Source organism: Poecilia reticulata, linkage group LG8 (assembly GCF_000633615.1).
Source record: "Poecilia reticulata strain Guanapo linkage group LG8, Guppy_female_1.0+MT, whole genome shotgun sequence".
Classification (NCBI taxonomy): Eukaryota; Metazoa; Chordata; class Actinopteri; order Cyprinodontiformes; family Poeciliidae; genus Poecilia; species Poecilia reticulata.
Window position 1 is genome coordinate 1,672,246 of NC_024338.1, and position 9,966 is coordinate 1,682,211.

Consider the following 9,966-nt stretch of genomic DNA (forward strand, 5'->3'; position numbering starts at 1 on the left):
GGCGCGCCGCCCCCTCCAGACGGGGTTTTGGCGCCCCCTCTGGTGCTGCGCCCCTATGCGTTGCATACCCTGCATACCCACTTTTTGCGCCACTGCCGGCATGCGGAAGTGAGAGAAGCTTGGCAGGCAGAGGAAGACGGCCTTTTGCTGCTTCCATCAGATCCTCTTTGATTCTGTCGTCTTTCTTTAGACAGGCTGTCACCTCCACGTAGAGCTCCGCAATTGACTACCTTGTCTCACAGACTGTACGGAAGGTAATGCGTCGTGCGTCACTGGCCGAAGGTCAAAGTTAAAGAGGTGACCGGAGGGTTTGTTATGTTTTTATTTTCTTCTTCTTTTTTTATTTCGGAGGTGGATCGTGGAGTAAGTGAAAACCCCAGGCAGGTGAGAGATGGGTGGGAGAAGCTGGTTCAAATGATTGAGGCTCGGGCCAGGAGAAATATCTTGCATCCGAGGGGCGTCTGAGTGGAAAAGAAAGGGCCAACGCAGGATGCCAGGTCGAAGGACGGGGAATCACGAGGCTGTGGAGAAGCTGTGACATGCGATGAACGGATTGAACGCAGCTGGGAAGCAGCTGACGGCTTGGGTGTGGATCATTTTACGCAGAGCCTGATTGCTGATTGAATGCGCCGGGTGAGGTCCAGCGCTGTGGTCGGAGATGAGCATGACGTTGATGGGCGAACGAAGGGGGTGGAGTCTTCCAGCTTGAGCTTTCGCTAAAGCTCCATTACACCGTTTAATATTTCAATGACTTTCAGAACTTTTCAAATGTTTATCATATTTCTAACCGGCACCTTCCTCATTTTTATTTTTGTGTTTTTCAGCCGTTGCTCTGCAGTTTGACCAAAAGCTGACTCTTGAGGACTGCAGTAAAACTGTCAAGAAGTAGCTTCATTACACGCCAGAATGAGAGGAAGACATCGCAAGAAATCAAAGTGAAGCCAACCAGAGTCTAACTGGGGTTACCAAAACTTGTACTGTTTCCCTGGTTCATACAGTACAAAGCTTAACCTCATGGACTCTGTTCTTCTGTGGACAATAGACTGTTATTCTGACAGTCAAAAAGGAGTCAAATATGTTTAAAGATCTGTCCCTCTTTTCTTAAATAAAATGTTATATCAAACCTATGTTGTCATTTTTAAACTTTTGTACACAGTTTATTACCTATAGTAATATCTTATTTTGTATTCTTCGTGTGACAGGAGGGTGAGTGGAGAGGGGAAGAAGAGTGAAAGAGCGAACGAGTGTTTAACTTCTATCTTTGTGTTTTTTCTTACTGTTTTTTTTTCACTTGGTGTTTAGGTTAATAGTTTAGTTGTGATTTTGTGTTAAGTTTTGTCACATTTTTAGGGGTTTTTGTTTAGGTTCGGGTGTGGCCGTCAGGCGTGCTTGGCTGGCCGGCGTCTGACGACGCCATGGTGTCTGACGACGCCATGGTGTCTGGTGGTGGGGCTTTCTCCGCGCTGACACGGAAGAACGGCGTCAAGGTGGGCGCCGGTTCTCCGTGTGGCCTGGAGGAAGTGTGTTTGGCCGTAGGAGAGGTGATTGGACATGGGTCCATTAGATCGGCAGCTCGCACGAACGGAGCTGTTTGTGGAGAAGGTGGAGCAGGCTCAACGGCTAGTCGAGGTGGGTGTCGCGGTGGACGGCGTGTTTTTGCAGGTGTCGCCCTTGACGCTGCCCGTGATTAGGGTGACCTTGTCGAACGTGTCGCCGTTCATCAGTGATGATTTTTTGGTCAAGGAATTGTCAAGGCATGGGAAGGTAGTGTCACCCAAAAAGAAAGTTCCTTCAGGCTGCAAATCGCCGTTATTGAAACATGTTGTCTCGCATAGGAGACAGCTGTTCATGATCTTGAATCGACGAGATGAGGAACTAAATTTAAGCTTTCATGTTAGAGTAGACAAATTTGATTACATGCTGTTTGCAACGTCCTCTAGCATAAAGTGCTTTGGCTGCGGCCAGGAGGGGCACATTGTAAAAATGTGTCCCAACAGGGCCGGGCCCTATTACAAGTTCTCTGTCTTGTCTGATGCGAGGGTGAACTGGGGAAAGAGTGAAGCCCTGGCTGTGGGCGAGTGGTCTGCTGGGCTCCCGGTTCTCCCTCAAGGTCTTACCTGGAAAAGAAATGGTTTTAAATATCTTGGTGTGTTTTTAGGCAGTAAAGATGTTGTAAGCAAAAACTGGGAAAACGTCGAGCAGAAAATAAAAAATATTTTTTTATTTTTTAAAATAAAAAAATATTTTATTTTAAAATATTTTTAAAATAAAATATTTTAAAAATGGACTTTAAAAATGAGATAAAAGCGTGGACTTTTCCACGCTTTTATCTCGACTCGACTGGATTACTGTAACGCACTTTATCTGGGAGTCAGTCAGTCGCTGCTCTCACGTCTGCAGCTGGTTCAGAATGCAGCTGCTAGACTTTTGACAGGAACTCGGAAGAGGGAGCATGTGACCCCTGTCCTGGCCTCACTTCACTGGCTGCCTGTATATTTTAGGATTCATTTTAAAATTMTTTTGTTTGTTTTTAAATCACTGCATAATCTTGCCCCGGCTTACCTCTCTGAGCTTCTTCACCCCTACGTACCTTATCGATCTCTCAGGTCAGCAGATCAGCTGCTCTTGGAGGTACCAAGATCCAGGAGGAAGCTCAGAGGGGACMGGGCTTTCTCTGTCATAGGTCCTAAGTTATGGAATGACTTGCCTTTGCAGGTCAGAGAGGCCCCTTCACTGTCCACTTTTAAAGTTCGTCTTAAAACCCATTTATTTTACTTGGCTTTTAACTCCTGCGGGATCTAGTTTTAGAGTGTATGTTTTTGTTTTTAAACTGTAAGAGTTTTTTTTTTTTTTTTTATTATGCTGTGTTTTAATGTACAGCACTTTGTATCAGCTGTGGTTGTTTTAAAGTGCTTTATAAATAAAGTTGGTATGGTATGGTATGGTAAAGTGGAAGTGGCTCCACCCCCAGATGTCCTACAGGGGCAGAGTGCTGGTTTTAAACAACCTTGTTGTATCACAGCTGTGGCACAAACTCAATGTTTTAGACCCACCATCTGGTTTATTAGTTAAAATACAGTCAGAGATGGTCAACATTTTTTGGAACGGTCTACACTGGGTGCCCCAGTCTGTGTTGTTTTTATCAAGAGAGGAGGGTGGTCAGGGCCTTGTCCACCTGGCCAGCAGAACAGCAACTTTTCATCTACAGTTTATTCAGAAATACCTGACAGGATCTCCTGTGTGGAGGGATGTGGCCAGCTGTATCCTCAGACGTGTTAATTTTCTGGGGCTGGATGCTGCTCTGTTTTTAACTRATTTTAGTYTTTTAAAGTTAAAGGGGTTGCCTCAGTTTTATCAGGGTGTTTTTAAATCCTGCGCTCTTTTTAAATTGCAAAGAGCGAAAACGCATAATTCTCTGCATTGGCTTTTAGAAGAACCGTTGGTGTGTGGAGCGAGACTGGACAGCAGCATGCCGGGACTGTCCGAGGCACAGTCCAGGTCCGGGACAGTGATCTTGAGGCATCTGGTGCAGGTGGCGGGACCGGACTTCTCAGACGTCCAGGAGGTTGGCTCACTGCTTGGGGTCCGGTCCGCCAGGCTGGTGCAGCGCTTTCTGGAGCGGGTGAAGGAGCAGCTGTCAGCTGAGGAGAAGCGGCTCCTGCAGCTACATACAACAAAAGAGTGCCAACCTGACCAGAATGACCCGTTCCCAGATGTGGTTCTGGATCCTAATTTTGAGGACGACAGTGGTCCCTTGATGAACTGTAGGGATTTGGAGATGGACCTATGCAAAACTCTTCCAAAAATACTGTATACATTTTGTACAAAGATCCTGAACAGGAGAGCTCTCTGTACTTTTACAGAAAGCTCTCCTGTTCAGGATCTTTGTACAAAATGTATACAGTATATGCATTTTGTATCAGTGTCTGTAGTGTCTGGAGCAACAAATTCGGAGGACAGAATCCTCAATGGAGGACTTTGTACAAGCCTCCAATCAAAAAAAGGACTGGTGACCTTCAGTGGAGGACACTGCATGGCGCCATAGCCACAAACTCGTTTTTATCGGTCATCAGTCCTGGGGTTTTAAATGAGTGTCTTTTTTGCAGTTTGTCCGAGGGTGTTTTTCATGTTTTTATAGATTGTGTACGGTTGACTAGTTTTTTTTTATTTTTTAATGAGAATTTTTAGCCTTTTTGGCGTGGTTTTTATCAATTCTGCTTTCATCTACGGTGTGCATTACAGTCATGTCACCAGTTTTAAATCCCTCATTTTAAACTATTTAATCGCAGAGGCCAAAATGGCAATTTATCTAACTCGACGGGACAAAGTGCAGGCTGGACCTCAACTTGATGCCGTGGCTCTGTGGAAGTGCAACGTCAAAGCTAGGCTGAGGCTGGAGTTTTGCTTCCGCAGAGCCACCGGGGATTTAAATAGTTTTTTACAGTTGTGGGGTTTTAATAATGTATTGTGCACTGTTTCAAATCAGGGAGAACTAAATTTTAACAAGCTGCTGACATAAATATTTATTGTTTTAATTTTGTTTTCATTGACCTGATTATGTAGAAGTATATTGTCAAATTCTTGTAAATAAATGTTTTGGTAAAAATAAAAAAAAATCTTCTTCGAAGTAGTACTACTAGTAGTAGTAGTATTACTATTAGTYTCCCGCAAAAACGTGAAGAAAGTTTGACAACTTTGCCGAAACATGTTGTTTGAGCTTTAACGGTGTCCGTCGTTCCTCAGACAAGCGCGCCGAACAAGCGCTTGCTTACTACGCGCGTGCTTTCTCAGTGCTCATCACGAGCACGCACGTATTTTGCAGCGTGGGCGGGGCGGAGCTGCAAGAAGACGCCGGGGGAACCGTATCTGATGGGGAAACGCGGATTGACGTAACACCGGCCCTCGAGGACCGACTCTGGGGACCACTGCTTTAAAGCTTCCATTTCAACTTGGAAAGACGGAGACTGAAATTGGACGTGAGATAGAACTCTGACTGGACAGAAATGTCTTAATGAAGTGAATTTCAATGATGAACTAATTTGAAAATAAAGGGCCATTTTTTTTTCCACTGACTCACATTTAGCACATTTTTTTTGTATATCTGTGGATGGAGTTCGGAAACTCCATTCATGCTTATTAAATATGTTTCTGCTGTTGTAGTTAAAATATCAACATGTGGAGGACACAAATTTTTGCTAATACATCTTTTCCAGATAATTTTCTGTGTTTCTTATTCTGCATTGCTGCTGCAGTGACCATCAAAGCATTGATACACCAAATATTGTCTCCCGATTTTATCTTTTAATATCTGCTCTGGAAAGACATCTGAATTAAAGAGACCCTTACTGCAGCATTTTGAGCCATATGAAGATTATGAATGTTTACAAAAGGCCAGTTGTGACATAATGTATAAAACTACTGATTAACAAACAGCTAAATGCTGTCTCTGCATTCGATGAGTACTTCTTAATTTTTGGATAATATTAAACATTTTTTTCACATTGATATAATTTGGCAGTATGCAGATAAGTGTTTTGATTTGATTAATAAAATAATATTTATTCACACAACTGATACCTTGACAATTCTATTTATGCGACCCTCTAGAGCAGTGGTTCTTAACCTGGGTTCGATCGAACCCCAGGGGTTCGGCGGAGTCTCTGCCGCGGCGGTAAAGACACACTTGTGTAAAGTCGTGATGACGCGCCCCGCTTTGTCATCACTTGCTGCAGAGGATCACGTTACATTGCTTAGCTAATCAGTGCTGCGGAGGAGCACTGATTGAAGGAGTTCCTCTCTCAGCATGGATTTGAASTTGTGTCTTTAATTACTTCAGCAAAGCTCACAGTTTTTACCAAATTCTATAGTCTAAATCTGCTCCTTAGTCGCATCTTTTCGGGGTTGCTACTGCCTCTAGTGATGTGGGGGTGGTTACACAGCTAATACAGAATCCCGCAAAGTATTTTGTGTGTCGAGGGGTGGGGGGCGGTTGGCATGAGAAGGGTTCGGCGAATGCGCATATGTAATTGGGGGGTTCGATACCTCAAAAAAGGTTAAGAACCACTGCTCTAGGGACACATAAAAACTTGTGACCCTGTAACACTGGATTTGGCCCCTGGGCCTTGAGTTTGAAACATGTGTGTCACAGTAATAAGCAGTGGTGGTGAAAGTACTCAAAAAATGTACTTAAGTAAAAGTACAAATACACAGTCAAAAATGTACTCAAGTAAAAGTCMAAGTACCACATTAACATTTTACTTAAGTAAAAGTAAAAAAGTACTGGCTTTTAAAAATACTTAAGTATTACAAGTAAAAGTACTTGCTGAATGCATTRCYTAATCRCTAATATCATTAAGTGTRCCGATCGTATTTAATTTTAATACATCAGWAATGTGCCATTTTAATKAACAMTRCCACAGATWAARCMTGTTYTTATTGWGTTTAYTCTSTRWMAYAGTTTAGWCTTAGATATGTGATTCTATGRATCATAATTTCAGGGATGGAAACATTTTGTCTCCTGTCCTAACATAGCATGAACTTCATTAGTCACATTTATTTAGAAAGAAATCCAACTGAAAGGAGATGTAAAGAAGGTGCGGGCTGGGTGGAGGACATGCAACCAAGGAGCCATGTAGCAGAGTTGTAGTCATGACCACCGAACCCAAGACCAGCGCCCCACACTAAATGACACAATAACATTAAGTTTACCTATCAAAATTGGTTTTCAGATTGATCTGAAAGATCCACATTCCCATAAAAACACCTAGATATTAAATACTTAAGAGCTGAAATAAATTTAACCATTATCAATTAAAACTCACTTAATTCTGTTTTGCTTTCATCGCTGTGCTATAATCCGCAGATGTCTCCTGCTATCCCTAGAAAAATAACGCCCTGGGCGGTTGCCCATATCAGAAACCACAACTGAAACATCGCAATTAACGGTAAATAACGTTCAACTATGAACACTGTCCAACGGCGCAACAAGTAACCAAGCAGAAGGAGCATCGTGACTGTTCTCACCCTCCCTCCCACTGCGATGTTTGCCACCATGACAGGAGACGAAATCAATCAATGAGCAATGAGCATGCTCTGTGTTCATACGTTCAACTTTTACTTATTCAGCGATTAAATAAATGTGTGTATATATATATATATATATATATACACACACACACACAGTGTATGTGTATATATACACATACACTGCTCAAAAAATAAAGGGAACACTTAAACAACGCAATATAACTCCAAGTAAATCAAACTTCTGTGAAATCAAACTGTCCACTTAGGAAGCAACACTGATTGAAGACGGGGACCCTCGTCGGCTTCAGTCCTTAGGACTTAGTAAAGATCCGTCCAGAAGAATTGGATCGTTCCTGAATGTTATATCACTAAATTGCAGACTTTGGTCACAGCGTTGTCCCATATGCGACACCTCAGTCAACACCTACAATAATTCAGCGCATGAGTGACAACTTTTTTTCATCAGATGCAACATGTGTCTCAGTACAGCTAGCTTAGCTAGCATCACGTCCACAGATCTTACTTTTCTTTAAGCTTTCCTTCCAAGTGACGCTAAAAGTTGGACGAAGTCCCACCGTCTGTGAAAACGAAGCGCTGCTGATTTTACATGTCGCCATATCTTATGATTTATGCAGCTATTATCGATTAGATAGACATCTCCTGCCGCTCAGAGGAAACCACTGCGCATGTCTGGAGCTCCGCTTGCGAGTAAAAGTGGAGCCGATGGGTGACAACAGACACTAAATTACGTTATTGCTTGGATTTTACGGCGCCACCTTAAATCCCTGAACTTCACATTTTAACGGAAAAAAAGCGCCACGCGACTTGGATGTAACGAGTAACGCGACAGTTTTGTAGAAATGGAGTGAAGTAGAAAGTATAGATACTTACTGTAAAATGTAGTGGAGTAAAAGTAGAAAGTCCCCATTATTAAATCTACTTAAGTAAAGTACAGATACACGAAAACTCTACTTAAGTACAGTAACGAAGTACTTGTACTTCGTTACTTCCCACCACTGGTAATAAGACTGGTGAAAGAGGTCCATAAATGTCTGATTCCTGAATTATAAAGTCATAAGGAGGACCGCTGATACTGCTTTGCATTCAAACCAAACTTCCAGAACTTTAACCTGTTGGATTTTATTAGATGTAGCAATAGGTAAAAAGAATTAGCAATGCCCTGCATCAGCCTCCTCTAAAACATGTCTTTCATAGTTAGATTAAACTTTATTTAATCTGACTTTCACTGTTGATTAAAATAAAACAACAATTACTATAGGTAATTAATTGAAATAAAAAATAATTTAGCGACATACAATGTTTGTGAATTTGGTACAGGCAGAATCCATTCACGCTCCGAAATGCCATAGTTGTGGTTCACGGTATTCTAAATTAATTATAACTCATCAGCATAAAAAGAATAAAAATAAAAGTTGTTTTGGTGTAGCTCAAACAAAGACAAAACAACTGCCTGCTCACTGGGAGCCCAGGAGCTGGAAGGGCATAAAGCTAAGTAAACAAAAATAGACGTTTTTTTTTAGATCCTGTTCTAAAATCCTTTTGATGCATCCACCAATAATGGAATGACAGTTCTACGGGCATGTACAGTATACTGAGCTTTGTTTATTTTTTTATTTTTTAATACGGCAGTTTTAATGCATTAATCTGCTGACATGCTTGTTAGCGCTTTTCACTCACTCCCACTTGAGAAAATGTGTGTCTTTTCATTTAGAATTTCATTGTGTGTGTGTGATACAACGATTTTATTAAAATGCTGTGTGAACGTAAACGTCTAGCGAAAACAATGCAGATCATCTTTAGTATTCAATAGGAATTTCTAAGTATTTATCTGCGGACATGGCAGGTCTTCGTTTTGAATCGAGGTAACATCTACTTTCTCTAATTAAAACAAATAAACTGATATAATAACTACCTCTGTGATGAAAATAATACGGCTCTGTATTGGAGATACCCCTAGTGTACCGCCTTCTCTCTTAACAAGAGAAGGCGACCACAGAAGAATCTGTTATAATATATGACTACTATTACTACTACTAATAATAATAATGATAATAATAATAAAAATTAAAACAATTTTAAAATTGAAAACAAAGAAACGCTAAAAAGCGGAGTAAATCTACACCATCCAAAGATTAATCATTAAATAGAATATTCTAAGAACGGGAATTTTAAAATTAGTTTATAGCTATAAGAAAACTGCTTATAAGATATTGCGACAAAAGTAAAGATGTCCATATTTACAGTGTTTTGTTAAAATAAAACACGTTAAATATGTTTTATTTCAAAGCAAAATAATAGGGGCCATAAACACGGAAAATGTAATGTCAAACACAAAATCGAATAAAATTTCATCTGAAAACAAACATGAGCAATGAATAAACATAAAAGTATTTTTGTCAATGTCTAATTTGACATTTTGCTCTACTTCGTCCAGTCTCAATAACCGTCAAACTCAACAATGAATATAAATGCAGACCAATTTTTACCTGGGGAACATGTTGTATGATGACAGACAGATGACGGGAGGTCTGAGTCTGCAGTATGAAACCACATTCGGTGTCGAGGTGTGTACTGGACCAGTGAATATTATGGTAGGCCCTATCGCCAGTCAGAGCGACGGAAACGACAATAAAAGTAACAATGAGATCAATAGACTGTTTTGCCCCGTTTCTGTTATTCAACTTTTCTTCGGTTAAATTTTAACTTGTTTTTTCCAAGACGGAAGTGTTGGGAAACAGGTCCTGGACTGGAAAGGGTCAAATGTAGGTCAGTGGAGAAATAAAACTGCTTACTTATCTGTAGAAATCAAATAGGAAAGCTTTCTAGATAGATAGATAGATAGATAGATAGATAGATAGATAGATAGATAGATAGATAGATAGATAGATAGATAGATAGATAGATAGATAGATAGATAGA